General features: G+C 48.8%; 1 pseudogene; it reads right to left on the bottom strand.

Annotated features, from left to right (window-relative positions):
• Positions 1–18,807: 18,807 nt before the first annotated feature.
• On the bottom strand, positions 18,808–18,932 carry LOC128569429 (uncharacterized; annotated as a pseudogene).
• Between the last annotated feature and the right edge of the window lie 8,052 nt (positions 18,933–26,984).

Consider the following 26,984-nt stretch of genomic DNA (forward strand, 5'->3'; position numbering starts at 1 on the left):
AGCAGCTGGGACTACAGGCACCTGCCACAACGCCCGGCTATTTTTGTTGTTGTTGTTGTTGTTGCAGTTTGGCCGGGGCTGGGTTCGAACCTGCCATCCTCGGCATATGGGGCCGGCGCCCTACTCACTGAGCCACAGGCGCCACCCTCTGTTCCACATTTTTATAATTGACTGGTTTATTTTTATAATAAGCACATATTAGTCTTGTAATCAGAAAGGGTAAACATAATTTTAAATGATGGCATAGTATATATTAAGTGAAAAGAACCAAACATGAAATTTCACATGTAACTTGATCCCAACCATGTCAAAAAAATGTAGAAAAAACATCCAAAGGGCTATTAACTTGTTGGTGCATGTTAATAACTTTTGTCCCTGGGAGGCCGGATATGGGGATTTTGTGATTTTTCATATAATTACGGTATCTTTTTATTTTTTTCCAATTTCATTTTTATAATGATCAAGCATTATGTTATATAATTGAGAAAGAAAGCTTTTTTTTTTTTCTTTGTAGAGACAGAGTCTCACTTTATCGCCCTCAGTAGAGTGCCGTGACCTCACACAGCTCACAGCAACCTCTAACTCCTGGGCTTAGGCAATTGTCTTGCCTCAGCCTCCCGAGTAGCTGGGACTACAGGCACCTGCCACAACGCCTGGCTATTTTTTTGTTGCAGTTTGGCCAGAGCCTGGTTTGAACCCGCCACTCTCAGTATGGGGCTGGCGCCCTACCCACTGAGCCACAGGCACCACCCAAGAAAGCTATTCTTAAAAGAAAAACAGATATCACCCCTGTAATCCCAGCACTTTGGGAGGCTGAGGTAGAAGAATCACTCAAAGCTAGGACTTCAAAACCAGCAGGAATAACATGGTGAAACTCTTATCTCCACAATTTTCTTTTTTTTTTTTTTTGTAGAGACAGAGTCTCACTGTACCGCCCTCGGGTAGAGTGCCGTGGTGTCACACGGCTCACAGCAACCTCTAACTCTTGGGCTTACGCGATTCTCTTGCCTCAGCCTCCTGAGCAGCTGGGACTACAGGCGCCTGCCACAACGCCCGGCTATTTTTCCATTGCAGCTTGGCCGGGACTGGGTCCGAACCCGCCACCCTGGGCATATGGGGCCGGCGCCCTACTCACTGAGCCACAGGCACCGCCCAATTTTCTTTTTTTTTAAAGTTAGCCAGGTGTGGTGTCACATGCCTGTGGTCCCAGCTACTCTGGAAGTTGAAGCAGGAGGATGGCTTGAGCCTGGGAGTTGGAGGTTGCACTGAGATGTGATCCCTGCTCTCTAGCCTGGATGACAGAGTGAGACAAAGAAAAAAACCGGTGAAGGGCTCAACTACAACTTGAATTTTACCTTAGAATTGAAAACAATGTAACCTAAACATTTGTACCCTCACATTAATCTGAAATAAATAAATATATAAATAACGAAAGGAAAAACAAAAGACCTTCTCAGCTGAGACTTACATGTGTTTCTAATTTGGGCTCAGCTGCGCAGGTGAGCCTGAACTTGTGGAAGCTGTCAGATGGGCTGCTACCACACCTTGAGATGTGCCCAAGGATAGCTGGCCTCATGCCGGTGTTTGTCACTCCATCCCCACCCCAGGGACACAGAGAGGCATCCCCACCCCTGAGGGACACCTCAGGGCTCCAGCAGAGTTCCTAGAGCAAGGGTGTCTAAGCCCCGGGCCCCCCCCTGTGGCTGTCCTGACACTTTCCTGCCTGTCTCAGCCCCTGGTCTTTGCTGATGCACACCTCCCACCTGGAGTCCCCTTCACCCGAGATGCGCACTTCCCAAATCTCAACTGTGCTTCAGGCACAATCAGTGGGGTCCAGTGAAAATTAAAAAGAGCCAGCCATCTAGGCGGGTGGCGTGTGCCTGTAGTCCCAGCTACTCAGGAGGCTGAGACAGGAGGATCGCTTGAGTCCAGGAGTTCTTGGCTATAGTGCCCTATGCCGATCAGGTGTCTGCACCAAGTTCAGCATCAATATGGTGACCTCCCGGTAGTGGGGTGCCACCAGGTTGCCTAAGGAGGGGTGAACCGGCCCAGTTCGGAAATGGAGCAGGTCAAAGCTCCCATGCTGATCAGTAGTGGGATCTTGCCTGTGAATAGCCACTGCACTCCAGCCTGGGCAACATAGCGAGACCCTGTCTCTTAAAAAAAATTAATAATAGGCTCGGTGCCTGTGACTCAAACGGCTAAGGTGCCAGCCACATATACCTGAGCTGACGGGTTCAAATCCAGCCCGGGCCTGCCAAACAACAATAACGGCTGCAAGAAAAAAAAAAATAGCTGGGCATTGTGGCGGGTGCCTGTAGTCCCAGCTACTTGGGAGGCAGAGGCAGGAGAATCAGTTGAGCCCAGGAGTGGGAGGTTGCTGTGAGCTGTGATGCCACGACACTCTACCCAGGGTGACAGCTTGAGGCTCTGTCTCAAAAGAAAAAAATTAATAATAAAAAGAGCCAGCCACACATAGAAGAAGGTGTTTACCCGGGCTTCAGGGTACAAGGTTGTCCTGGATGTTCACATCACCCCCGCCTCATGGTGAGGCAAGTCTTGCCTTTTCCCATCACTGCTGTGTCCTGGTTTCTAGAACAAGGTATGGCACACAGAATGTGCTCCATAAATCCGGACTGGATGGGTATTGCTACTATCTCTACTATAGAATGGATACACTGAGGCCCAGAGAGGTTAAGCAAGTTGTCCAAGGCCACATAGCCAGGAGGAGGCTGGGCCATGGAGATCTGTCATAACCCCCAGTGTCTCCGCCTTGGTCTCTGTCCTCTGCCCTCTGGGTTCTGTGTGTGTGTGTTTTTTTTTTTTTTGGCTGGGGCTGGGTTTGAACCCACCACCTCCGGCATATGGGACCAGCACCCTACTCCTTGAGCCACAGGCGCTGCCCTGCCCTCTGGGTTCTGGTTTCCAGTGTGGTATAGTTCCCTGAGAAGGTGCTGGGCAGCAGTGCTTGGACTGTGGCACCAGAGGGTCAGTGTTCAGATGCCAGCGCTGCCATGTACTAGCAGAGTGACCTTGGGCAAGCTTCCCAACTCCTCTGTGCTACGGTTGCCTCCCTCCTGGAATAGCTGCCATGAGCTGGAAGAGCACCATGCCCAGTCCAGAGCACACACAGTATTTGCTGGTTAAATAAAATCAAGCTTCTTAGGGGTGGCTGAGAGAGCTGGGTTCCCTGGACTGTCAGAGGCTGTTGGGCTGACCAGTGGTATCCAAGCTGCCTCCCTGGCTTGGAGGTAGTCACTGAGCCCCTCACCCTGATGGGACCACTTCAGGGCTGCCTCTCCCTCTGCCTGGTACAGGCTTGAGTCTGGGGTCCCCATGGCCCACCTGCCCTGGTTTATAGTGACCCCTCTCACCCAGGAAGTCAAGCCCCCCTGAGTGGGGCTGGAGACCTCTGCTGAAGTCAGAACATCCACAGGAAGCAGGGCTAGGTCCCTATGACAATACTCCAGGGCACAGTGGGGGAACTGTCTCCATGTGGGGGAGAGGAGAACTTCCTGAGCAGTGCCTTCCTAGCAGGGTGTCACAGAAAAATGAGAGTTAGACAAGACAGGAGAGGGAAAGGCTTCAAGCCATAAATGGAGAGGGAGTGAGCAAAGGCAGGGAGGTGGGGAGGGCAGGGGACACTGTCTCTGACCCCATGGCCTCCTGTGCTTTGGCAGGACAGCCAGGACTGGACTCACCCACCCCTGGGTAGCAGCTGCCAGGAAGACAGGTCAGAGAGGGACAGACCTTGGCAGGATGGCAATCAAGCTTAGCGGCTGAGTGGGCTGGACCCTGACCTCCTCCCTGGAGCTGTCGCTCCTACCCTGACGTCTGGGTCACACAGCAAGTTTGTCAGCCTAGCCTGACCCTACGGGGTGCCCCAGTGTGGGTGGGAGCCCTGTTCTCACCCAGCTGTGCTGACACAACCCCACCCCCGCTGGACCTGCCCGGTAGCACAAGACAGGACCTGGCTGAGGTGTGCCTCAGTCTCCCCATCTGTAAATGGGGATGAGAATTTCTACTCACAGAGCTCTCAAGAGCATCCACTAAGAGAATGTTAGAGAAAGTGCACTTGAGCATGACACCATCATTCACAAAGGATTGTTTTGTTGTTAATACTATTAGTATTACTGGGTGGTGCCTGTGGCTCAGTGGGTAGGGCGCCGGCCCCATATACCAAGGGTGGCAGGTTCGAACCCGGCCCTAGCCAAACTGCAACAAAAAAATAGCCAGGTGTTGTGGCGGGCGCCTGTAGTCCCAGCTACTCGGGAGGCTGAGGCAGGAGAATCGCCTGAGCCCAAGAGCTGGAAGTTGCTGTGAGCTGTGACGCCACAACACTCTACCAAGGGTGACATAGTGAGACTCTGTCTCTAAAAAAAAAAAAAAAATATTATTGCTATTACTGTTTTTTGTTGGATTGACACATGGGAGAGTCAGAGACCTCCCATGTGAATTCCAGTTCTGCTCTGGGGAGCTGTGCTTCTGGGCAAGCCACTTCTTTGACTCAGTTTCCCAGTCTATAAGTATTTATGAGAGGTGAGCCTCTGGTCAGGACAAGGTCAGCATAGGAGGACAGGGCCCGGCTGGATCTAGTTCAAAGCCAGAAGCAGTGTCCTCTTGGACGAAGGCCAAGCCACTGCCCTGGCCTCTGACGCCATTCTTGCCCCAGGCTGACCCCTCCCTCCTACCTACTCACACCCAGCAAGCATTGAGCGTCCACTCTTGTAACCGGTCACCCCTGCATGAACCCACAGTTTATGAGGCATTTTACCTGAAAGGCACGCCAACCCCTTCTACAAGTAACACTGTGCAGCTGTGGACGTGGGTGGCCCAGGCTGGGCTGGGGCTGGTGGTGGGGAGGGGCAAGGCTTGTGAGGAGGTAGCCTTTGGCCTGGCCTGAAAGGCCCTTGTACCCCTCTCTCAGGTCCAGATTTGGTGTTGGATCCTGGTGTCTAGCACAGGCCTTGGGTAATTGGGTGTCTAGTGAGTGAGTCAGCAGCATGATGTGGAGAGCGTGTCACTCTCTTTACATGAGAATCTTTGCAGGGACAGAACTTGATTCTGAGAAATTACTTCATTGAGCCTCTTTGAGTGGTAGCAGAGGTGTCAGGGAAGGTTTGGTGTCTGAATGGTGGATGATTCCCCAGGTCCTTCCCAGGCATTCTTCTCAGCCCAAGAGCAGGGCCTCCCCACGCTGTGTGGCCTGAGGCCATCCGCTGACTCTCCCTTGGCCTCAGTTTTCCCATCTGTGAAATACGGTTGTGACTGTTGGCTGCCCAGGCCTATGTCCAGGAGATGTGGGAATGAGAGGACTCAGTAGACAACAAGGCCATGTAGTCGGGGGTGTTATTTGAACTCCTGGCTCTCTGGAGCTCCTTCCCCCACCCCCATCCGTGGGGAAAAGCCCTTTTATTCATGTTCCTGGGCACCCCAGTGCCAGCCATTCTGGCTATTGGCATACTTTTTAATTACCATGTCTGTCCCTACACCCTGGCACAGCTCTGTCTGCCTGAATGGGCTCATTAAGGCCCCATAAAACAGAGTGACAATGAGCCATCTCAGAGAAGAGGAGAGAGGTCTTCCCAGGGGCACTCTGGACTCACACAGGCACCTGGCAGGGCAGGCCCCGGGCTCCTGGGAGAGCTCCTCCGTAGAAGGGAGGTAAATAGGAGAGAGAAATAGACACAGACCCAAGGACAGAGACAGCAGAAGAGCCTGGCACATCCAGGAGTGTGGGGGGAAAGGAGACGGGAGGGGACGAGGGCAGAGAGGGGTCTTCTCCATGGATGGTTTAGACACAGCAGCTCTGCCTGGATACCAAGTGACCCTGGGACTGGGAAGCTCTGCCTAGGAAGCCTGGGCAGGTGGATGGTGGAGAGGGGCAAGGGGCCAGGTTGGGAAGGCCCCGAGGCTCCCGCCGTCTCTCCTCCCTGCTCCCAGCTATGGGCATCCGGATATGCCCTCTCATGTACATAAGTGCCCAGCCACCTTTCTGCACCCACACCAGCTTTCACACTCCCACACAACCAGCCATGTTCGTGCATGACTTGGGGCTCGGTCGGTGAGGGTGGCAAGTCCAAACCCAGGACCATAAACACAATACCTGGGACCCTTGTCCATCAAGGCCCTGGATCCACAGACACCTCTCAGGGTGGTCCTGGACTCTCCCCACCACAAGGCTGCACAGTCACGGTCCAGTGCTGACCCTGCCCACCCTTCACTCACCCCACCCCCGACACAGCTGGGGCCCCTTGGCACCCATTGTCCTTTGCCTGTGCCTGGTCAGACATCCCCAAGATCTCTCCTCACTCGGGGGTTTCCGTGTCTGTGGGTGCCACTGTCTCTGTGCTGTCCTCTGGTGCTGCTGTCCCTGGTGTGATGCTCAGCTACCCATTCATTGTGTACCCCCCAAATTGGGAACCGAGGAAGACCTAAGGGCTTGAGAGAAAAGACAAGAGGGGCCTTCACACTTCAGCAGCAAGGCAGCTCTCCAGGGAGTGTGCCTGTCACCCATACACAGACAACCTGCAGAAGGGGATGACCCTCAGAGCAGGCAGCCGCTGCCCTCAGGGCCCCTCTGTGGCATCACCATCTCAGTGGGCCCACGCCACTTCCCACTCCAGAACCTGCTTTCTTGTGCCCAATTCAAGGCCAACTAGAAGGGCTGGGAACCGGTGACAGCTCAGTCGCACTATTCTGCCTGGAGCAGAAGTGTGAGCTCTCTCTCTTCCATTTTGGTTAACCCAGATTTGTTACAGTTGCAAAATCCAAGCCAGCAGGACAATTCCACGAAGCAGAACAAATTGGGTAGGGGAGTTCCCAAAGGAAACGGCACATGCCAATAGGGCCAATAGGGTCGCAAAATAAAACTTAACGTTGTCGTGTTTACAGGTCTCAACCCTTTCATTTGTACATTGTTTCAGTGAGATATCATTCACATGACACAAAATCTGTCCTTTCAAAGTACAGTTTGGTAGTTTTCAGTATGTTTACAATGTCGTTTAACTATCACCACTAATTCTCAAAATTCTCATCATCCTCAAAAGAAGCCTCACATCCATTAGCAGTCACACTTTATTTTTCCCTACTCTTAGTCCCTGGCAACATCTGTACACTTTTTTTTTCTATTGTTTTGCTTATTTTGGACATTTTATATAAATGAATGCATACAATGTGTGGGTGTTAGTATCTGGCTTCTCTTATTCAGCATAATTGTTTTTTTTTTTGAGGCAAGAGTCTCGCTTTGTGGCTGAGTACCCTAGCATCATAGCTCATAGCAAACTCAAATTCTTGGGCTCAAGTGATCCTGTTGCCTCAGCTTCCCCAGTAGCTGGAACTAGGGGCACCCGCCCAATGACTGGCTATTTTTAGAGGCTGGGTCTCACTCTGGCTCAAGCTGGTCTCAAACTCCTGAGCTCAGGCAATCCACCTGCCTCGGCCTCCCAGAGTGCTCGGATTACAGGTGTGAGCCACCACCCCTGGCCTCAGCTTGATGTTTTTGAGGTTCACCTATATCACAGGGTGTATCAACACTTCATTCCTTTTTTTTTTTTTTCTTTGCAGTTTTTGGCCAGGGCTGCCAAACTGGTGGCTGGTTTGAACCACCTCTGGCACATGGGGCCAGCGCCCTACTCCTTTGAGTCACAGGAGCCACCCAACACTTCATTCCTTTTTATGGTTGTGTAATATTTCACTGCGTGGATAGGCCATCTTTTTCTTTACACACCCGTCAGTTGAGGGGCATTTGGGTTTTTTCAAACAAACTTTTTTTTTTGGTTGCAGTTTGTCCGGGACCAGGTTTGAACCCTCCACCCTCGGAATGTAGGGCCGGCTCACTGCCCACTGAGCCACAGGCGCTGCCCCCAAACTTTTTCTTTTTGAGACAAGAGTCTCACTCTGGCTCAGCACCCATAGCCCAGTGGTTAGGGTGCCAGCCAAATACCAGCTGGCAGGTTGGAACATGGCCTGGGCCTGCTAAAAAACAATGACAACAATAACTAAAAAATATCCAGGCGTTATGGTGGGTGCCTGTAATCCCAGCTACTTAGGAGGCTGAAGCAAAAGAAGCGCTTAAGCCCAAGAGTTTGAGGTTGCTGTGAGGTGTGATGCCACGGCACTCTACTGAGGGTGACATAGTAAGACTCTGTCTCAAAAAACAAAAAAGAGTCTTGGATGGTGCCTGTGGCTCAGTGGGTAGGGCGCCAGCCCCATATACCAAGAGTGGCAGGTTCAAATGAGCCCTGGCCAAACTGCAACAAAAAATAGCCGGGCGTTGTGGCGGGCGCCTGTAGTCCCAGCTACTTGGGAGGCTGAGGCAAGAGAATCACCTAAGTCCAGGAGTTGGAGGTTGCTGTGAGCTTGTGACGCTACAGCACTTGAGGGTGATAAAGTGAGACTCTGTCTCAAAAAAAAAAAAAAGTCTCTTTTATTTCTGTTATCTTGGCTAGAGTACAGTGGCTTCATCACAGCTCACTGCAATCTTAGACTCCTGGGCTCAAGCACTCCTGCCTCAGCTTTCTGGGTGGCTGGAACAACAGGCATACACCACCCCACCTGGCCAAGTTTTCTATTTTTTGTGACACCTGGTGGTGGTGGGGTTCCTTGTTCTTGCTTAGGCTGGCCTTGAACTCCTGAGCTCTGGCAATGCTCCCACCTTAGCCTTCAGCTTCCCAAAGTGCTTGGATTATAGGCGTGAGCCACCATGCCCAGCCACAAACTTTTAAGATAAGTTCTTTTTTTTTTTTTTTTTTGGTAGAGACAGAGTCTCACGTTATGGCCCTCAGTAGAGTGCCGTGGCCTCACGCAGCTCACAGCAACCTCCAACTCCTGGACTTAGGTGATTCTCTTGCCTCAGCCTCCCGAGTAGCTGGGACTACAGGCGCCCGCCACAACACCCGGCTATTTTTTTGTTGCAGTTTGGCTGGGGCCAGGTTTGAACCCACTACCCTTGGTATATGAGGCCAGCGCCCTACTCACTGAGCCACAGGCACTGCCCCCTAATTTTTTTTTTTTCTGACACAGAGTCTCACTTTGTCGCACTAGGTAGAATGCAGTGGTGTCATAAATCACAGCAATCTCAGACTCTTGGGCTCAAGTGATTCTTTTACCTCAGCCTCCCAAGTTAGCTGGGAGTACAGGTGCCCGCCACAATGCCCGGCTATTTTTAGAGATGGGGTCTCACTCTAGCTCAGGCAATCCACCTGCCTTGGCCTCCTAGAGTGCTGGGTTTACAGGTGTGAGCCACCTCGCCTGGCCTCCCAGTTAATTTTTTTTTTGCAGTTTTTGGCTGGGGCTGGGTTTGAACCCACCACCTACGGCATATGGGGCCAGCGCCCTACTCCTTTGAGCCACAGGTGCCGCCCGTTAATTTTTTTTTTTTAATGTATTTTTAGTGGAGGAATGATTCTCACTCTTGCTCAGGCTGGTCTCAAACTCCTGAGCTCAAGAGAAGTTTCTCACCTCTGCCTTCCAGAGTTCTAGGATTACAGGCTTCAGCCACTGTGCCAGGTTGAAATAAATTTTATTTATTTATTTATTTATTTATTTTGTAGAGACAGAGTCTCACTTTATGGCCCTCGGTAGAGTGCCGTGGCCTCACACAGCTCACAGCAACCTCCAACTCCTGGGCTTAAGCGATTCTCTTGCCTCAGCCTCCCGAGTTGCTGGGACTACAGGCGCCTGCCACAATGCCCGGCTATTTTTTGGTTGCAGTTTGGCCGGGGCCTGGTTTGAACCCGCCACCCTTGGTATATGGGGCCGGCGCCTCACCGACTGAGCCACAGGCAGCGCCCTGAAAAGAAATTTTAATGTAAAGACATGATGGTAAATGGGGTGGCGCCTGTGGCTCAAGGAGTAGGGCACCGGTCCCATATGCCGGAGGTGGCAGGTTCAAACCCAGCCCCGGCCAAAAACCTCAAAATAAATAAATAAATAAATAAATAAATGATGGTAAATGTAGAACTCCAAATTGTTTCCACGGCCTTTGTCTTCTTCCCTGGTCTGGAGACCGCAGGGCTGACGAGCTGTTAAACTTATTCAGATGTGACAGTGCCTTTGTGTGTAATTAGGATTTTCCATAGTCAAGGTATTTTTAGAAATCTGATCTAGGTGGAGAAGGTGATTCCAGCCCTCAGGGAAATGAACAATCATTATGTGTGTTGTCAGCACGTTTCCTGTCTGTTCTCCTTCTCACCCTGGGCGGCTTTCTGCCCGAGAAGATAGGGGAGGAGGCGTGGGCCAGAAGGCCACAGCTCCGGGCATGAGGGCTGCAGAGTCACCCGGGCCTGGGGAGGTCAGGCCTGCTCCCTAGATGATCCAGCTGGCCTCAGCCGTGTGTCCCTTCCTGCTGCTGACCAAAATAACAAGAGAGGATAGATGTCAACTGTATACTGTTCTTCCTAGCTAAGTTTAGGTCCCAGTCATCTGGAAATGGGGGTTGGCATTGGGAGGATAGGAAAGTGATAAGAAAATCATGGCTGGGCGGCGCCTGTGGCTCAGTCGGTGGGGCGCTGGCCCCATATACCAAGGGTGGCGGGTTCAAACCCGGCCCCGGCCAAATTGCAACCCAAAAAAAAAAAAAAAATAGCCCGGCGTTGTGGCGGGCGCCTGTAGTCCCAGCTACTCGGGAGGCTGAGGCAAGAGAATCGCTTGGGCCCAGGAGTTGGAGGTTGCTGTGAGCTGTGTGAGGCCACGGCACTCTACCGAGGGCAATAGGATGAGACTCTGTCTCTACAAAAAAAAAAAAAGAAAATCATGGCTTACATGATTGCAAGAGGGACTTTACCTAATAATGGCAATCAGTGTAACCTGGCTTATTGTACCCTCAATGAATCCCCAACAATTAAAAAAAAAAAAGAAAATCATGGCTCAATTCAATGGGTTAAAAATGACAGCATTTATTATAATAGTAATACAATTAAAAAAAAATTAACAATAGGAAAAGAAAGAAAAAACCCTCTGTTTTCACCTAGCACTGGTACTTACATTTTGCTGAAGTTTTAATTTGCTTAAGCATAAAAAAACCTACTTCTCCCTCCAAAAGCATTGTATGGCCTCATTACAGTAAACAAGTGAGTAAAGACGGGCAGAGGGGGAAAAACGAAAAATGACACGACTCATTTTACCACAATTTAAAGACAGCCATTATTTTGTTGGCATATTTCCTTCCAGACTTTGTTTTTTAGTCATTATATTTTATTTTATTTTTTAAATTATAATTTTATTTGTACTTTTTTTGTTTTTTTTTTTTGAGACAGAGCCTCAAGCTGTCACCCTGGGTAGAGTGACGTGGCATCCAGCTCACAGCAACCTCCAACTCCAAGCGATTCTCCTGCCTCCGCCTCCCAAGTAGCTGGGACTACAGGTGCCCGCCACAACACCCGGCTATTTTTTGGTTGTTATTGTCATTGTTATTTGGCGGGCCCGGGCTGGATTTGAACCCGCCAGCTCTGGTGTACGTGGCTGGCGCCTTAGCCGCTTGAGCCACAGGTGCTGAGCCCTTTTCCTTTTTTTTTAAATTATACTTTTATTTATACATTTTTTCTTCTGAGACAGAGCCTCAAGCTGTCGCCCTGGGTAGAGTGCTGCGACATCACAGCTCACAGCAACCTCTAACTCCTCGCCTTAAGCGATTCTCTTGCCTCAACCTCCCAAGTAGCTGGGACTACAGGCACCCGCCACAAGGCCTGGCTATTTTTTGGGGTGTAATTGTCATGTTGTTTGGCGGGCCAGGGCTGGATTTGAACCCGCCAGCTTTGGTGTACGGGGCTGGCGCCTTAGCCACTTGAGCCACAGGCGCCAAGCCACTCATTGTATTTTCCATGATAGTATTACATATGATACTATAACAATTTTCATGTGCAGTTTCATAATCATTTTCACCAAAAATTATGGACTGAAATTTTTCAGTCTGTTAACAAATAGTTGAAACTGTTTCATGGGTGGGGATCTCTCCTGAGTTTAAACATCCCTCAGGAAAACTTCTGTGTCCTGACTCTGTCACTTACCCTGTCCTCTGCCTTCACCATATCACATAGCTTTGACACGGGCACTTTGCTAACTGTCGTATGCAAATATACACATGGAATGGACAACAGTTTGCTGTTGTAATGGTGCTGCAAAGCCTAGTAAGTGTTCCTATGAATAGGGTTACCAGGTAAGAGTGTAAATAATGTTAGGTTTCTACAGGGTGTCACCCTTAAAGTCACATACATAGGGAAAACACGAAATAGTAGTTAAATGGACCTTTCTTTACAAAATATTCATTAAAAATATTTACAAAATATTCTCCATGTGTTGGCCACCTCTTTGTAAAATTTTGTAATGAATATTTTGTAAATAAATGTACATTTAGCTACAATTTTCCGTTTTCCCATTTTCCCTATGTATGATGACTTTAGGGGCGACTTTTAGGACTGATAGAGTCAAACCCTGCCCAAATAGGGCAGACCTGCATAAAAGAATCAACCCCCTACTCTGGCCTACTGGACGTCCACCTAAGAAAGGTGAATGTAGCTTAGTTGCTAGGGCACCAGCCCACATACACCAGAGCTGGGTGGTTCAAATCCAGCCCGGGCCTGCCAAACAACAACGACCACTGCAACCAAAAAATAGCTGGGTGTTGTGGTGGGCGCCTGTAGTCCCAGCTACTTGGGAGGCTGAGGCAAGAGAGTCGCTTAAGCCCAAGAGTTTGAGGTTGCTGTGAGCTGTGACACCACAGCACTCTACCCAGGGTGACAGCTTGAGACTCTGTCTCAAAAAAAAAAAAAACAAACAAACAAAAAGAAAGAAAGGTTAGTGGGTCAATCCCCTACACTACTCCACCAGATGTCCCACCTGGGAAAGGTAAATGGGCCAACCCCCACCCTTAAACAGATGTCCAACCCAGGAAAAGGAATGCCCTGCCCCCACCATTCCCACCTATAGATTTTTTCTCAGGAAATCTCACTCCCTGCACCCAGGTGGAATAAAGCCATTTTAATTGCACAAACTGGGCCTCTTCTTCCTTTTGTTTTGCACCTTTGAATAGTCTTTTATCTTTGGCTCTGTAACCTTTCAGGGATACCCTGTATTTAAGAGTCATTTTGTAGAATTTGCCTTCTTAATTTTGTAGGCATGAAAATAATTCTCAAACTCGTGTGCTCAAGCTATCCACCCGCCTTGGCCTCCCAGCGTGCTAGGATTACAGGTGTGAACCACTGTGCTCGGCCAGCAAATATTTTTGGCATAAAACTGGAAAATCCAGTACAGTGTTATTATATACATATAAGTAGCCAGGTCTGTTCGAGCTCACGGGTTCAAGACTAGCCTGAACAAGAGTGAGACCCCATATCTAAAAAATAGCTGGTAGGGCAGTGCCAGTGGCTCAGTGAGTAGGGCGCTGGCCCCATATACTGAGGGTGGCAGGTTCGAACCTGGCCCCAGCCAAACTGAATAAATAAATAAATAAATAAATAGCTGGGGTGTTGTGGTGGGCACCTATAGTCCCAGCTACTCAGAGGCTGGCGCAAGAGGATTGCTTGAGCCCAAGAGTTTGAAGTTGCTGTGAGCGATGATGCCACCGCATTTTACCAGGGTGACAAAGTGGGATTCTGCCTCAATAAAAAAAGTATGTGTAAGTAGATGATAAGTAGAACAGCAGCAGCAGAACAAACCGTAGGGCTTCTCTTTTGCAAGATACAGTCTTACAATCACAGGTGTCCCCACCAAACTCTCAGGGAGCAGAGAAAAGCCCAGGCAGGGGCAGCAGTAGGAAATGTGAGCCCAGGTAGGCTGTGGGCTGAAGATGCTGTCTGCCAGGTATGTGTCCACCTGCAGGCAGGGTTGGGGGGTGCATAACTTCAGACAGCAGAAAGTCGGCTAGCACGGCTGGGAAACCTCAGGAAAGCCAGTCTGTCGGGGGTCCCTCATGGATGCCACTTATCAGGACCCAGGACTGGTTGGTCTCCAGCCCCAGCCTATCTAGCTGTGTTCTGGAAGCAGATCACTCTGCTGTTATCTCGCTCAGGAACACTTGCTCTTAGGTGCCTGAGGGCTATTTCCTTTAGCTGAAGGGAGAGAGAGAGATAGTCTTTGAGAGTAAAGCAGTCTTCTTAGAAAGGTAGATCTTAGTCTTTAGCAGAGCTTAGTATCTTCAGCAGAGAGACACCGCGTTAGCGTTCTTGCTCCTGCCTGCTCCTCCAGCCTAATATAAGGCTGATCTCGTCCCTCTCAACACCACAGGTGTAGAGACTGCCAATTCACCAATGCTCTCACCTTGCAAGCTCTCATGCTTGTTAGGAGCGATAAATCCCTCTCCATGCCCTTTTCACCAAGGTGTTCCATTATTAAGCTATGCAGGTGTTTCTTATAACTCTCACTCCTCCTAGCCATAGGCTATACGGCCTGCTACACCAGTCAGCTGATGCCCAGGGGAAGTGGAGAAAACTCAGGAGTAATCACTCAATTCTGACATCCAGCTGTAATTTGCATCTTTGTCTTTTCTCAAGGGGTAATTTTCTCTTTTTCCCCCTTCCCCCTCTTCCTCCTCCTCCTCCTCTCCTCCTTTTTTTATGACAGAAAGATTTATTTATTATTATAATTTTTTTTCCTTTGAGACAGAGTTTCACTTTGTCACCTTTGGTAGAGTGCTATGGCCTCACAGCTCACAGCGACCTCAAACTCTTGGGCTCAAGCAATTCTCTTGCCTCAGCCTCCCTAGTAGCTGGGACTACAGCACCTGTCACAGCTCCTGGCTATTTTTAGAGATGGGGTCTTGCTCTATCTGGTTGAGACTGCTGATCTCAAACTCGTGAGCTCAGGCAATCCACCCATCTCAGCCTCCCAGAGTGCTGGGATTATAGGCATCAGCCACCTCCCGCGGCCCAAGAAAGGTTTATTTACTGTGCACACTGGGAGAATGACAGAGTGATTACTCCTAAAACATTCTCTTCTGTGTGTTTTTCTGTATTTCCAAATCGTCTTACATGAAAATGCATAACATTGGCTTGGTGCCTGTCGCTCAGCAGCTAGGGTGCCAGCCTCATACACTGGAGCTGGTGGATTTGAACCTGGCCTGAGCATGCCAAACAATAATGACAATTACAACAACAACAACAAAAATAGCCAGGCATTGTGGTAGGCTCCTGTAGTCCCAGCTACTTAGGAGGCTGAGGCAAGAGAATTGCTTAAGCCCAAGAGTTTGAGGTTGCTGTGAGCTATGATGCCACAGCACTCTACCAAGGATGACATGTGAGACTCTGTCTCAAAAGAAAAAAAAAAGTAGAAAAAGAAAATGCATGACATTGCCAATCAGGGAATAAATATAACTTTTTAAAACCTTTTTTTAGGCCAGGTGTGGTGGCTCACACCTGTAATCCTAGCACTCTGGGAGGCCAAGGCAGGTGGATAGCTTGAGCTCAAGAGTTTGTGACCAGCCTGAGCAAAAGCGAGACCCCCATCTCTACTAAAATAGAAAAACTGAGGTAAGTGGATTCCTTGAGCCCAAAAGTTGGAGGTTGCTATGAGCTATGATGCCAGAGCACTCTACACAGGGCAATAGCTTGAGATTTTGTCTCAAAAAAAAAAAAAAAAAACCCAAAACAAACCAAAAAACCCTTTTTTTTATTATAAGAAAATATATGCTTATGTTACAGAATACAAAATTTTCCATTTTAACCATTTTTAAGTATTTCTTTCAGGCTGGGCTCGGTGGCTCACACCTGTAATCCTAGCACTCTGGAAGCCTGAGGCAGGTGGATTGCTTGAATTCAGGAGTTATAGACCAGCCTGAACAAGAGTGAGAGCCTTTCTCTAAAAATAGCCTGGCATTGTGGTGAGCATCTGTAGTCCTAGCCTCTCAGGAGGCTGAGGCAAGAGGATCTCTTTAGCCCAAGAGTTTGAGGTTACTGTAAGCTGTGACAGCCATAGCACTCTAACCAGGGCCAACAACAACAACAACAAATTCCGTTCAGTGGCATTAAATACATAACCATCACCAATTGTGTAACCATCACCAATATCTATATATGTATAGAACTTTTTCTATCCCAAACAGAAACTGCCCCTGTGAACAATAACCCATCATTCCTTCCTCCTTGCTGGTAACCTCTATTCTTCTTTCTACCCCTATTGAGAGAGGGATGCCCTACGATGCCTTGGCACTCTACCGAGGATGACCAGAAAAATAAAAATGTCTAAAAAAAAGGCTTCTCACAGAAGTCCCAAGGACACACCTACAAAGTCCCCCCCATAGGGCTCAGCTCTTAAGAACTTTTAGAAACTTGGGTGGTGTTGGGGCGGCGCCTGTGGCTCAGTGAGTAGGGCGCCGGCCCCATATGCCGAGGGTGGCGGGTTCAAACCCAGCCCCGGCCAAACTGCAACCAAAAAATAGCTGGGCATTGTGGCGGGCGCTTGTAGTCCCAGCTGCTCGGGAGGCTGAGGCAAGAGAATCGCTTAAGCCCAGGAGTTGGAGGTTGCTGTGAGCCGTGTGACGCCACGGCACTCTACCGAGGGCAATAAAGTGAAACTCTGTCTCTACAAAAAAAAAAAAAAAAAAAGAAACTTGGGTGGTGCCTGTAGCTTAGTGGGTAGGGTGCTGGCCATGTACACCGAGGCTGGTGGGTTCGAACCTGGCTCAGGCAGCTAGAACAACAATAAGAACCACCACCAAAAAAAAAAAAAAAAAAAAGAAAGAAACACTAGCCTGCTATTGTGGCCCTAACCTGTAGTCTCAGCTACTTGGGAGGCTGAGGTAAGAGAATCATTTAAGGCCCAAGAGTTTGAGGTCGCTGTGAGCTGTGATGCCACAGCACTCTACTGAGGGTGACATAGTGAGACTCTGTCTCAGAAAAAAAAAAATTATCTTTAATAGTGATGTTAATACTGCCCAAAGTGGTCTATAGGTACAATGCAATCCCTATCAAACTACTAATACTTTAAAGCTGTACTCAGAAGGCAGAGGCAAAAGAATGATTTGAGCCCTAGAGTTTGAGGTTGCTGTAAGCTACAACACCATGGCACTCTACCAAGGGCGACAAAGTGAGACTTTGTCTCAAAAAAAAAACAAAACAGGGCAGCGCCTGTGGCTCAGTCGGTAAGGTGCCGGCCCCATGTACCGAGGGTGGCGGGTTCAAACCCGGTCCCGGCTGAACTGCAAACCAAAAAATAGCCGGGCGTTGTGGTGGGTGCCTGTAGTCCCAGCTACTCAGGAGGCTGAGGCAAGAGAATTGCTTCAGCCCAGGAGTTGGAGGTTGCTGTGAGCTGTGTGATGCCACGGCACTCTACCGAGGGCGATAAAGTGAGACTCTGTCTCTACAAAAAAAAAGAAAAAAACCCAAAAACTAAAAATGGCTCAGCGCCCGTAGTGATTACGGCGCCAGCCACATACACCAAGGGTGGTGGGTTTGAGCCCTGCCTGAATCAACTAACCAACAATAACAAATGCAACAAAAAATAGCCAGGTGTTGTGGCGGGCGCCTATAGTCCCAGCTACTTGGGAGGCTGAGGCAAGAGAATCGCTTGAGCCCAACAGTTTGAGGTTGCTGTGAGCTATGATGCTATAGCACTCTATCCAGGGTGACCAAGTGAGACTCTGTCTCAAAAAAAAAAAAAAATTACTCAAAATGGATTAAAGATAAAACTGTTAGAAGAAAACAGAGAAAAAGATTCATAATATTGGATTTGGGAGTGATTTCTTGGCAATGACAGGAAAGCACAGGCAACAAAAGGACAAACAGATAAACTGAATTTCCTTAAAATTAAAAACTTTTGTGCGTAAAAGGACACTATCAAGAGAGGGGAAAGGCAACTCCTAGAATGGGAAAAAGAATTGCATATCATATATCTGATAAGAGATTCATATCCAGAACACAGAAAGAACTCCTAGAACTTAACACCAAAAACCCAAACAACTCAATTAAAAAATGGATAAAGGACTTGAATAGACATTTCTCCAGAAAGATATGCAAATGAACAATAAGCACATGAAAAGATATTCACTGTCACTAAACATTGGGGAAATGCAAATCAAAATCACCTTCAGACAGAGCTTCACAGCCACTCCTTGGCTGCTGTTAAAACAAACAGGCTGGGTATGGGTGGCTCACACCTGTAATCTTAGCTATCTGGGAAGCAAGGGGAGTAGATTGCTTGAGCTCAGGAGTGCACAACCAGCCTGAGCAAAAGCAAGACTCCATCTCTACTGAAAATAGAAAAACTAGCTGGACATGCTGGTGCAGGCCTATTGTCCCAGCTATTCGGCAGGCTGAGGCAAGAGGATCACTTGAGCCCAAGAGTTTGAGCTTTCTATGAGCTATGACACCACTGCATTTAATCTCAGGGCTCCTGAGACTCTGTCTCAAAAAAGAAAAAAAAAAAAAGAAAGAAAGAAAAGAAAAGAAAATAACCAGTGTGGATAAAGTGTGGGGAAATTGAAACTCTTGTGCATTGCTGGTGGCAATGATATGGAGATATGGTGCAGCTACTGTGTTTTTTTTTTTTTACTGTAGAATTATCTTTTTATTTTGGGTAAAAACCTACAGTCATTTTGGGGAGCTGTAATTAAGATTTAACAGCATTATAATTCTAACGAATAACTTAAATATCCTCGTGAGATAAATATAATAATATTTTATGGGTATTTTGGAACCCGACAGTGTTAAGACTACAAATCACACTAGCCTACATTTATCACCAATGACTCATGTTGTTTCTTTGCAAATTTTTTTTTTTTTTTTTTTGTGGTTTTTGGCCGGGGCTGGGTTTGAACCCGCCACCTCCAGCATATGGGACCGGTGCCCTACTCCTTGAGCCACAGGCGCCACCCCATACTGTTTCTTTCTAATAAATTGACCATTACATTTCCAAAGTTCTGAAATGGCCAACAGACCATAGAAAGATAATTCTTTAGGCTCCTGCTTGAGCTACTATGTTAAATAGTATGCTAGTTCCTAAAAAAATTAAACAGAATTACCATATAATTCAGCAATTCCACTTCTGGCTGAAAGGTTAGAGACAAAGATAAAAGACCATTCCAAGGCCCCACTTTGTGCAATTAAAATGGCATTAGGGGGTGATCAGATTGAGGGAGGGCGAATGGTGAGATCACACCTGTGGTGCATAATGCAAGGGTGCATATCAGATCTATAGGATAGAGTATAAATGTCTTAACACAATAATTAAGTAAACGAGATGAGGTATATAGTAATCAGTGTGATGTAAGCGTTCCTGATTCTATATGAAATCAGCACGTTGTACCCCATAAGTGCATCAAAGTGTACATGATCTATGTGTTTATGATTTAATAAAAAAATGCTTTTTATTCCACCTGGGTGAGGGAGGGGGGTGAGATTTCCAACTAGGAAGAAATCCACATGTGGGTAATGGTGGATGGGGGGGTTTAAAGGTGGGAAAGGTGGGGGTCAGGACATTCCTTTTCCTGAGTTGGACATCCGTTGCAAGGGTGGGGGTTTCCCAGATGGAACATCCCAGGGGGAGAGAGTCGGGGGTTGGTTCTTTTAGGCGGGTCCACCCTATTTGTGCAGGGTTTAACTCTATCACTGGCTACATTACCCGAGAGAACTGAGAAGCACAGACTCCACAGACATGTGTATACCAATGTCTGTGGCAGCATTATTCACAGTAGCCAAGAGGTGCAAGCCCGGATATCCACTGACAGATGAGTCAGCAAAATAACAAAATGTAGGGAATCCATACAAGGAATGTTATTCAGTGTTAAAAAGAAAGGAAATTCTGGAGGGCCCGAGCAGTGGCTCATTCCTATCATTCCAGCACTTGGAGAGTCTGAGATGGGGAGATCACTTGAAGCTAGGAGATTGGAACCAGCCCGGACAGCATAGTGAGACCCTGTCTCTAAAAAAAAAAAAATTTTCTTTTAATTAGCCAGGTGTAGGCCAGGTGTGATCACTCACGCCAGTAATCCTAGCAGTCTGGGAGGCCTAGGCGGGTGGATTGCCTGAGCTCAGGGGTTGGAGACCAGCCTGAGCAAGACCTAGACCTCATCTGTAAACATAGCTCAGCGCCTGTGGCTCAAGTGGCTAAGTCACCAGCCACCTACACCTGGGCTGGCAGGTTCGTAATCCAACCCAGGCCCGCCAAACAACAATGACGGCTGCAACCAAAAAATAGCTGGGCATTGTGGTGGGCACCTGTAGTCCCAGCTGCTTGGGAGGCAGAGGCAGGAGAATCACTTGAGCCCAGGAGTGGGAGTAGTGAGCTGTGATGCCACAGCACTCTACCCAGGGCGACAGCTTGAGGTTCTGTCTCAAAAATAAATAAATAAATAAAATTACAAAATAAAAATAGCTGGGCATTTTGACAGGTGCCTATAGTCCCAGCTACTTGGGAAGCTGAGGCAAGAGAATCATTTGAGCCCAAGAGTTTCAGGTTGCTGTGAGCTATGACACCAAGGCACTCTACTGAGGGTGACAAAGTGAGACTCTGTTTCAAAAAATAAAATAAAATAAAATTACCTGGATGTGGTAGTTTGTGCCTATAGTCATAGCTGTTCAGGAGGCTGAGGCAGGAGGACTGTTGCCCAGGAGTTTGAGGCTACAGTGAGCTATGATTGTGCTACTACATTCTAGCCTGGGTGACAAAGTAAGACCCTATCTTAAAAAAATAAAAAAAAAGAAGGAAATTCTGACATATGGTGTAACATGGATCAGAAGAACCTTGAAGACATTATGCTATGTGTTTCTTCTTTTTTTTTTTTTTTGGCCAGGGCTGGGTTTGAACCCGCCACCTCTGGCATATGGGACTGGCGCTGTACTCCTTGAGCCACAGGCGCCACCCGTTCTTCTTTTTTTTGAGACAGATTCTCACTTTGTTGCCTTTGGTAGAGTGCTGTGGCCTCGTAGCTCACAGCAACCTCAAACTCTTAGGCTCATGCAATCCTCTTGCCTCAGCCTCCCAAGTAGCTGGGACTACAGGTGCCTGCCACAGCACCCAGCTACTTTTAGAGACAAGGTCTCACTCTGGCTCAGGCAGGTCTCCCACCCGTGAGCTCAGACAATCCATCCACCTCGGCCTCCCAGAGTGCTAGGACTACAGCCTTGAGCTACCGCGCCCACCCAGCATTATGTTGTGTGAAATAGACTAGTCACAAAAGGCCACTCCTGTATGATTCCATTCCTAGGAGGGTACTTAGAAGAGTCAAATTCATAGAAACAGAAAGAAGAATGGTGGGTTCCAGGGCCTGCAGGGAGGGCGAAGTGGAGAGTTAGGGTTTAATGGAGACAGAGATTCAGTTGGGGGAGAGGAATAACTTCTAGAGAAGTGCTAGAGAGGGAGGTGATGGTTGTCCAACACTGTGAATGTATTTAATTTCCCCCAGAACTGTGCACTTAAAATGATTTAAAATGGAAAATTTTATGTCATGTGTATCTTATCACAATAACAAAATATTTGTTACTTACATCTCTAATTTGTTTTTTTCTCACATCATTCTGACCTCAGTGAAAATGAGGTTCTCCTCTAAGGTATCTGCTGCCCACGGACAGCCATCATCTACTAACCCAGGCCTCCCTGGCCCTCCTCAACTCACAAGGAGTCTTGGTCCTGGGAAGCAGGTCAGCAGTCAGGATGCAGAGGGTCCTTAGTTTATGTTTGACGTCTTGTAGATGTCTCCTTACCCTGGTCACCTTGCTTGATCCTTGAACTAACTCTAACAGGAAACAACTGTGACCCCCATTTTATAGATGGTAAAACTGAGGCTCAAGAAGTTAAGTGACATCCCAAGTTCACAGAATTAGCAGCGTGACCTGATCCAGGTGTGCTGATGATACCTTAGTACTTTCCAGTCCAGAGGATCTTAACTTACTGGAGGATATACCTGGGAATGAACCTTCTTGGGAGTTAGGGAGTGAGCTCCCCATCTCTGAAGGTGGGCAAGTAGAGGTGGAATCACTGCTGGACAGGGATGGAGCGGAGTTGTCCCATATATCAGGTGAGAGTTTAGGGGATTTTAAGTTCCCTTCCATCTCTGAAAGTTTTTTTTTTTTTTTTTGTAGAGACAGAGTCTCACTTTACCGCCCTTGGTAGAGTGCCGTGGCATCAATCACACGGCTCACGGCAACCTCCAGCTCTTGGGCTTACGCAATTCTCTTGCCTCAGCCTCCCAAGCAGCTGGGACTACAGGCGCCTGCCACAACACCCGGCTATTTTTTTGTTGCAGTTTGGCCGGGGCTGGGTTTGAACCCACTACCCTCTGTATATGGGGCCGGTGCCCTACTCACTGAGCTACAGGCGCCACCCCATCTCTGAAAGTTTTGATTCTAAGGGCCAGGATGGTTAAGTGACTTGCCCAAAGTCACACAGCTACAACCCAGGTCTCCTGATTCCTGATTTAGAGTCCTGAGGAGGAATGATTTGTGGTAGCTACTCAAATAATATTTAGAATCAATTAAGGTCCCTGGAGACACAACTGTGAATTTATTCATTTGGTCAACAAGTAGCTATTATTCACCACCACATGTGAGTCCTAAAGGATGGGCACCTTAGCAGGTGGAGAGTGAAGGGAGCAAGTTCCAGGTGGAGGGACAGCTGTTCTGAAGGCTTGGGGTAGGCAGGAGCACCAGGGTAAAGAGGACGGCAGCTGAGTGAGGCCTGGGTAAGCTGTTCTGACACCTGGTTAAGGATTTGGGTCTTTTTCTGACGCTTGGTAGTCCCTCAGGGCCCTGCCCTGGCTGTTTGTGACTATGGCCTTCTGAAACTGGGTTGTACTAAAAGGAGGGAAGGGATGAGGTGAGCCAGGGGGCAAGAAAAAACCTCAAGGAAGTGGCGTTGAAAACATGGCACATTTCAAATGGAATTTATTTATCTCCTTATCCTCTGGTATCTTTGTACCTCCTGGAGGCTGAGCAATTCTCCTGCCCTGGGACAGAACAGGCTGATTGCACAGATGAGGAAGCCCAGTGCCCACTCCCAGTCCACAGCCTGCACAGACGCACTGTCCTCGCCCCCAGCACTCCCTCTCTCCCTCATCTGTTCATCCAGCAGCTCCCCCAGGATTCTTCTGCCTCAGGGCCTTTGCACGCTGTTCCCCCACCTGGAATGCTCTTCCTGTAGAAACCCACTTGGCTGGTGCCCTCACCTCATTCAGCTCTGCGTTCCTTGTCTCACCCGTGAGGAGTAAGGAACGGGAGGGCAGGACTTGGTCTTCTGTGGTCACGGCGCTATCTGTAGGCCCCAGGACAGGAGGACCTTGTCCACAGCAAGTACCCGTAAATATCTGTTTCATGAATGCGTGAGTGTGGGTTTCACACAGGCAGCGACCAAGTTCACATTGCTCTGACCCCTGAATTCCAGCCTGTTCTCAGGAGAAGCAAATTCTCCATGTGTGTTCAAGTTTGCCATCTACCTGCATATGTGCGTGGGGGGCCGGCTGGGCATTTCTCCAGTAATGGCAGGCAGGGGGTGTTTTCTTCCTCAGGGCTATGGGGCCACCTCCCACGAGCTTTGGTGAGCACTGAGCCAATGGCCTGCCACAATCAGCAGGTCACAGAACCCCTCCAGAGATCCCAGCAGGTGGCCAGAGGGGAAACAGAAACTGAGGCACAGAGCCAGGGCTGGACCCCAGGCCCCCCGGGTCTCCCACACCTGCTGTGCACTACTAGCCTTCAGGAGACTGTTGTACCTTTGGGAACCTTTCTCCAGGAAGTCCCATGACACTGCCCCAGGAGCATTGTGGCTCTGAGCAGTGTGGGTTCTCTCCAGAGGGATCTGGGGGCCCAAAGCAAAGAGCACAGGCTTATTCCATCCTTGATGCTGCATGACCCTGGGCAGGTCAGCCACTCAGGCCTCAGTTTCCTCAGCTGTGAAGTGAAGGAACTGCTGGGCTCATCTACATTGTGGCTTTTCCTGTGACCAAGGCTTTTCCAAGGAGGGGGCATCTTTTCAACAGGCTCCCTGGGTCATGGCCTAGAGGCTTTGAAAGAAAAATAAAAACTTGACCAGTGCCTCTCAGGCTGCTCCTGCCTTCCTGTGGCCTGGCCGCTCCCGGCTCCCCTGGAGCGATCCCAGCCATCTGCCCACACCCAGATGCAGGAATAGCTGAGTCACCCTGGCAGGGCCATTCACTCCAGAGATCTGGGCTGGCCTAAGCAGGACTGGTGACCTCATGGGCTAGCCCCCACTCAGTGCACCGCTCTATGGGAAGTGACCTCCATGAGAAGTCTCTAGATCAGACAGGGCCCTAGGTCCCCAAAGTCTGGGAAAATCAGAGGCAGCCCCTTAGGACTGAAAGAGACACAGGGGTGTTTTGTGGAGTGCCCTCTGGTTGGTAGGACGTCAGGCTTAAGAAGAAAGCATCTTGGGGCATTTGTTTCTCGGGACTGATGTCAGGAAAGTAAGAGGTGGTTTTTGGAGGGTAACACCTGGTTGTTCAAGGAGATAAAGTCCAATCCTAGGCAGAACTCAGTAGAGGCTGCAGGAATAATAGAAATCACAGCTGATGTTGCCTGGCCAGTGAGGCCTGTACCACACAGCCATTTGTCCCTTGATACTCTTCCCCCACTGTCTGCAGGGTGCCCCTCTTGGGAAAGCCTCCCCGACCATCCAGCTAAAGGGCACCTCCCCTGCCTCGTGGCCTGTGCTCTGCCCCTCCCGCATCTGTCCAGCTGGCTGCCTCTTTACTGTTCGTCCTTTACTGGAATGCTAGGTCCTCAACAGTAGCACCTGCTCTTTCCTTAGGTCCCGCAGCAGTACCTGGTGCATGGTAGGAGCTCAACAAACATATCCAAGGAGGAGGGAATATGTCCTGTGAAGTAAGTTTACTTTCAACAGTTTTCCAGAGAGGTTGTATAACTTCCCTGAGAACACACAGCCAGAAAGAGGCAGGAGTGTGATTAGAATGAGGCCTCCTGCTAGGGTTGGGCTCCGTGACCTCAAAGCACCCTGCACATGAGGAGCTGTGTTTGTGCTGTCCACAGGGTGGGACAGCCGCAGGCATGAGCCCCGGGAGCAGGGTCCTGGGTGGCAAAGTTTGTGCTGTCATTGTAACCACAGAGGTGGGGGTCCCCTTCTGTCTCCTGTGGAGTCTTCACACTTCCTCAAGCCCTGGCTTACGTGGCACTACTTCTAGGAAGCCTTCCCCAAGCCAAGGAGTCCCCTTCCTCTTCCAAGTGATCCTAACATCTTGTACAAAATCCTGATCATAAATACAGCGGAGACACTGTGGGTCAGGCCAGCCCAGTGGCAGATTTGGATTTGCCAACTGTGGGCTGGGAGACCCTGTGTGTACTGCTTCACCTCTCTCACTGGCCATGGAAGCTGGGCACACCCACTGGCGTGTCTTACTGTAGCTAATCCTCCCCTCCCCCCAACTCTCTGACAAGGAGGGGCCACTCTGGCGTGCAGAACTCCAGCCCAGAGCGTTCTACTTCCCTAGGGCCATGCATGGTGAACAGAGATGCAGGTAACCTCCAACCCATCCCCACCTGAGGCTGAATCCCTTTGGACCTCAAGAACTGGCGCACTGCCTCACAGTCTTGAACAGTCCAGAGCAAGTTGTTTTCTGGCTGAACACTCAGAGAGCTTGCTTGTTTCAGAAGACAAAGTCAAAGGCAGATTCCTTGTTGGTGGCACTATCTGTGTTTTGTTATCTGCCCTCAGCAGAAGTAGCTTTGGAGCACCCAAACAGCATGGATGACTTGTTGGCCCAGATAAATTTCAAGTCCACACCCAAAATATGCTACTAAAAAACACCTTGGGGGGGGCCAGACACGGTTGCTCATACCTGTAATCCTAGCACTCTGGGGTACCGAGGCAGGTGGACTGCTTGAGCTCAGTTCATCGAAACCAGCCTGAGCAAGAGTTAGACCCCACGTCTCTGACAAAAATAGAAAAACTAGCCGGGTGTTGTGGCATAGGCCTGTAGTCGTAGCTACCTGGGAGGCCAAGGCAAGAGGATCACTTGAACTCAGGAATTTGAAGTTGCTGTGAGTTATGATGATGCCACACACAGGGCAACAGAATGAGACTCTGTCTCCCAAAAAAAACAAAAAGACACCTTGAGAAGGAGGAGGACGGTTTTTTTTTTTTGTTTTTCTTTTGAGACAGAGTCTTACTACGTCGCCCTTCGTATGGTAGAGTGCTGTGGCATCACAGCTCACAGTAACCTCAAACTCTTGGGCTTAAGTGATTCTCTTGCTTCAGCCTCCAAAGTAGCTGGGACTACAGGTGCCCGCCACAACACCCAGCTATTTTTTTTGTTGTTGCAGTTATCACCGTTGTCTAGCTGGCCCCTGGCTGGGCTGGAATCCACCAGCCTCCATGTATGTGGCTGGCGCTGTAACCACTGTGCTACAGGCGCCGAGAGGAGGATTTTTGACTAGCCGCTGTGAAACTGAACATTATTTTCTTCCCCAAACCAGTTGGATTATTCTTGCGTGATCCCAACCAGATTGTAGACAATTAACTAGATATTTTAGGCAGGTCGGGGTTAGGCTAACCTAGACTTTTATGGGAATGAGGGTGATTAAGACCCTGTAGGTAGGTTGTTTTGAGAATAGAGTTAACTAAGATCCTGGGAGACTTACAAGAGGCAGCTGATACTCCTCAAAGTTGTGTATAAAACCTAAAACTGTAATTTCCACAGGGCCTGAAATCACTAGGATGGGACCAGCTTGCTATGCAGGTCATTAATAACTTTCTTTTCTTGCTTGGCTTGGTGCCCATAGCTCAGTGAGTAGGGCAACAGCCACATACATGGAGGCTAGCAGGTTCGAGTCTGGCCAGGGCCTGCTAAACAACAATGACAACTAGAAAAAAAAAATAGCCAGGCGTTGTGGCGGGCACCTGTAGTCCCAGCTACTTGGGAGGCTGAGGCAAGAGAATCACTTAAGCCCAAGAGTTGGAGGCTGCTGTGAGCTGTGATGCCACAGCACTCTACCGAGGGTGACAAAGTGAGACTCTGTCTCAAAAAAAACAACAAAAAAAGAGTAAATAAAAATAATATACTTATGTGCTTTGAACTTCTTTTGAAA

The sequence above is a fragment of the Nycticebus coucang genome, chromosome 17, assembly GCF_027406575.1.
Source record: "Nycticebus coucang isolate mNycCou1 chromosome 17, mNycCou1.pri, whole genome shotgun sequence".
Lineage (NCBI taxonomy): Eukaryota > Metazoa > Chordata > Mammalia > Primates > Lorisidae > Nycticebus > Nycticebus coucang.